The sequence below is a fragment of the Pocillopora verrucosa genome, chromosome 7, assembly GCF_036669915.1.
Source record: "Pocillopora verrucosa isolate sample1 chromosome 7, ASM3666991v2, whole genome shotgun sequence".
Taxonomy (NCBI): domain Eukaryota; kingdom Metazoa; phylum Cnidaria; class Anthozoa; order Scleractinia; family Pocilloporidae; genus Pocillopora; species Pocillopora verrucosa.
The window spans coordinates 7,319,849-7,324,848 of record NC_089318.1 but is presented as its reverse complement, the minus strand read 5'-3'; the positions used below and the strand labels follow the sequence as shown (position 1 = coordinate 7,324,848).

The 5,000-nt window shown below is 38.3% G+C and overlaps 1 pseudogene; it reads right to left on the bottom strand.

Annotated features, from left to right (window-relative positions):
- LOC136282447 (uncharacterized) overlaps positions 1-720 on the bottom strand; it is a 2,411-nt pseudogene extending 1,691 nt beyond the window's left edge.
- Between the last annotated feature and the right edge of the window lie 4,280 nt (positions 721-5,000).

The window sequence follows — 5,000 nt, the reverse complement described above, 5'->3', positions numbered from 1 at the left end:
AAACTGCACACTTCATGTTATGGATGCACCGACGAGCACCAAATATACATTCAGTAATTTGTTATATATTTAAACTTTTCCGGAAACAGTCACATGGCAAAAACATGCTGTTGTATTTGGCGCGTGGGTAACAAGCGCCCAATTGTATCCCGGTCGGGATACATTTGAATTTGATCAGGGGCACGTGACCAAGAATTAACCAATTACAGTTCTCGTTTTGTTGAATGAAAGTCCAGGTAAAGGATTCTTAGTATGGTAACTCCCTTAGGATATTGGTAGGCCTTTCACGCGCACTATTTTGTGATAAAAATTTAAGTGAAAAGAAAAACTAAGACAATTCTATCAACAACTAATGATTCTATCTCTCACCTTCACCGTGTAGCCTCTCACCAAGTCAAAATAATATCCTCCTTGACTCCATTTCATCGCCGCTGGCTCCATGTCTTTGTTAGCGTCGTTGAGCTCACAGTTATTTTCTTTAGACAGAGGGAAATAATTCATGAATACACACAGGCAGTCATCTTTGCACTTCAAGTGACACTGGGTGGCGCTGTGGACTGTCAATCTTTGAAACACGTGACCCTCAAGAATGTGATTATAGACGACATGCTCATCGATAACAAACTTGAAGTTTTGACAATTTACTGTTGGCTGCGTCTCTTTGGTGTGAGTGAGCTGAGATACCAACAACATCGCATGTAGATAGCGAAGAACACTCATGATGGACCTTAAAAACGTACAAATAAAATGGTTATCTTAATTCCATAATTATACCAAGGCATTTAAAATTTAGTTAGTAGCAATCGGAGTCTACTTAGAAAAAAGGCAAAAAATCGTGAATAGGTACGTGATCGTACCATGGTGTAAACGCGACTCGACCTCAGGTTACGATCAAGATCTTAACTAGCGTTTTAAAATGTTTCCTTCTTTTGACGCAAAAGTGATTACGTAATGCTTATTAAGAAATGGACCATTGTTCTCCAGGATCGAATATCTCGATGACAGATTAAATGACTAATATAAAAAATTGGCCGAGATTGAAATGAGAATCTGAGGTACAGTGCGCATGGCGCACCAGATATATTTTGCTGTGTTGATGGTACAAAAAAGGGACTTATCGAATAAGTCATGACGCATGAGTTTTGTTCAATCAACGGAGTAGAAACAAATTGCATGTTGTCTCTTCCCTCCAGTAGTTCAGTAACAAACTTTTAGTTTTAACTGAGAACTATCTCACTGCACTAACCTTAAAATGTCCATTGTTTTATGGCTTCAGTAAAATCTTTCGAGAAAGATTTGCGGGCGAACAGATGTTGTTGAAACTATATGTATATCCAGTAATATCGATGCACCTCTATACTTGAAGAATAATATAAAAACACGATAATGAATCAATTAAGATCATTGGCTCTGTTTAAGACCTTACCTTGAAGTCATCCGAAATAAACAATGGATAAGATATTGCAATTCTGTTGACACAGAATTCAACGGAGAGTATTTCACAACTAAAAATTTGCATCAAATGAATGAAATCCGTCACAGTTACAGAGTTAGCTTTCTTTTGACTCATATTAACAACGTTTGTTTTTCCGAAGTCGTTAACCACGCACCAGGACCACTACAGCAAGCCATGAAAAAAAAGGTCGGTGGAACAAAGGTTATTTGTGGCCATCCACTGTTTCCTAATTAGGTAGAAATGAGAACTGTCCAACATTAAAGAAACAATTTAAACTACCAGTGACCTCCTGAGCTTAAACATACCGCGAGAACACTAATTGATACCGACAACAATAACTAAGACGGCAGTAATGGCGTAAGTTCAAAAAGACATAGCTGAAACTAAAACTACCGTCACACCATCGCACAGCTGGTTTGCATACTTAACGAAAAAAGCTAAACTATGTTAGTTTAAAATCGCGATCATTTTTCTTCATTACAAATTTATTCTTCGTAGGGTATCGATAACCAAAGCAATCTTTCTTCGATTTCGAGTTTGTTTCCATACAAATTATATTTTTCTCATCCGACCCCATCAGACTCCATGCGTCAGTATGTACTTCATCATTTGACCGGCAAGACCACGACAAAAAAAAAAATTCTACAGGAAAGTCTATGACTTTATTTATTCGAGTCTTACAATTCATTAAAAAAGCGACTTCTTTCAATATTTCTACTTTGTTTTCTCATTTCCAACGTTAAAAGTAATGTTCTTGGAAAATGTGGCAGAATCATGCGACTGCATGGTGAAAGGCTATTCGGGAGTTTAAGATTTCACAACGGCGACGTGTGGTAAGATGTTGCTGAAAAAAACGTTATTTATTTCCACTAAGTTTCTTACCAATTCTCGATGTGTTAACCGTTTCTGATGGTACGACATCTTAACTTCGGCATAACATGGGAATGTGGTGACAAGTTCAAAGTAAAAAAAGGTGACTAAATTGCCGTGGAAGTAACCTTGTTGAGAGAAGGTATTAGTTGGGGATTTGGACGGCTGAGAAATGTACAAAGTTTTAAAACGCACGGGTTTCGCTATTCGTTCTCGCTTTCGTCGCCGTCGTGGTTTTTTCTAAAAAGGCCCTTAAGATCCGAGGACGGCAAGGTCGTGAACTTGGGGGAATGGGGAGAGGTCGCCGTCGTAAAGCGCGAAAAATAACCCTAAGAACACTCGTAGAAGATGCAGTCAGCTCCACAACAGGCAATTCTCCTTCTTTCCACTTCTGAACGCGATAATTTTTTTCACGCAAATATGCAATTGTGTCACCTCCACTTCTACTGCTTTTTTTGCTTTGGTTTCACTTCTTCCTCCTCTTCATTCCGCTGCCTTTCCTGTGTTCCGCTCAGGTTTTCTACAGCCTCTGTTTCTCATTTCCGCTGCTTTTGCGTTGTCAGTTTTCTTCTTATCGTTTTCTACGGTGTCTTCAGCTGCAGCTGCGGCTATTTCTTCCAGAGCCTATTCCAACCTACTCAAATAACATTCAATTTCACTTGCCTTCTCTTCTTCTTTCATCTTTGTTTTAAATTTCTCGCTCAGCAGTATGTTTCTTTCTCTAACAGCAAGCTCACTGACTTTGAATCTGAAAAACTATAATAATGTTTAGCTTCAGTGATTTTTTCCTTAAACAAACTCGGGTAAATTATCCAGATTAAATTCCTTGTTTAGTTTTAATACTCATTACGAATATGAACTGAAAACAACTTACTGGACTGTCTTATTTGAACTCGTCTCCATTTCAGCCTATTTGAGTCACGAACTTTTGAAGCTGTTTAGAAGGAGAAAGAAACTTCAGTCAGTTTTCGTCTTTGAATGAGTTCTACAACCATTTACATTTGTCACAAGTTAGGAAAAATGTTGACAGTTCATTATATATTGAAAATATACGATAAGTTCATTTGAAATGACCTTAAAGTAAAAGAAACTTACTTACGTTTTAGACAAAAGACAAACACTTCGTTTTGACGCACAGACAACACAGCTACGGTGGAAAACTTCGCGCACCGGCTACCAGAAATGCACCAGCAAATATTTTAAGCTTCCGCTCGCCGTCCTCCCTAAAGTCCCTATTTGTGGATCGGTTTACGTCAATCTGTCGGGCCCTACATTAATTGAAGTTTTCAGCCAATTCAGAGGCTTTCATCCACCATTTCGCCATTATCGATGACTAACACGTCAATGTTGCGTGCGTTTGAACTGGATTCCAGATAATTCTGGGCATTTTAATCGGCCACCCACGCATGTACAATGTAGCCATTCAGAGTATGGAGTTACCGTGTTTTTGAACCGAAATCTGGCAGCTCTTGTTCAATAGAGAACAATACGAGTCAGAATAGGATTATGATTTTGCATGTTCACCCCCAACTATCTCGAATACCTTGAGATTATTCCATAGAAAGTGCGTGCGAACGAGTTTTATTCACGGGTTGCGATACACCACAAAAAAAATGAACAGGTGAGCGCAGCGAATGAATAAGCATTTGTGATGCATCGCACTTTCCATGATATGAAGTTTTTATTTCATTCATACTTAGATTTTTTCTCATTGAACAAAAAATATCAAAGATTGAAAGTAGACGACTTTTCAACGACGAATGTGAAAGAAGACGATTTTATCGAGCTTTTGACTTTTAAAATGTAATAGTGTTATCTATGGAACATGACTTGAATAGTGAAAGTCAAGGTAAAAAACGTTAACTTTGTAGAGAGACCGCCTAAAAACGCAAAATTTAAATATTAAGATATGGATGCTGAGTATTTAAGGTTGCCTACGACGTAGCTCTTGTGTTTGTATCATTCCTCTTTGATAAAGAGTCAGTGTAACCATCTGAAATATTTAACGTTTAGTTCAAGTTCAACTCCTGAGGAGGACCACATTTGAAAGCATACATATGATGTCATTGTTTGTTCTTAGCCTTGCTCTGATGGTTTCTCAGAGTGGTATTTTGTAGGCTGAGTTTCCTTTTCTAAAGAAGAAAATGAATCCACCAAAAGTCAAAATCATATTTAGCTCAACACCTGTGCTGGGTTGTGGAAGCAGGCGAAGACGAGCAGTGGTGATCCTGATTGCTATCGTTGCAGCCATACTCCCCGAAATTGTCTTCCTTGTCGATGAGTCCTCCTTCTCCTCCATCAAATTCACATCCCCTCTCAATGCTATCACAGACCCTTATGTGCCAGGATGCCTCCTCTGACTTTTCCAATTTTTACTTTGCTCTTCAAAACGAGGCAAATACTTCCACCTTTATATCACTCAAAACAATTAAACTAGAAGAGACCAGAAACAATGAAAAGAGCTCGCCATGAGGTGTTTTTCATCGAGAAAGATCGACACTTACAGTTGGATGTCAAAGCTTGTTGTCTCCACAATTAGAAGGAAAAAAATTGACCACGGTATTTCCGTATGTTTCCAAGGAGAGTTGAGTGTGATTCATTTGAATAGTCCTTTTTTTTCTTTTAGTACTCCTCAGAAGTGTCTTAATAGCAAAAAAAAAAGGAGTTTAACTTT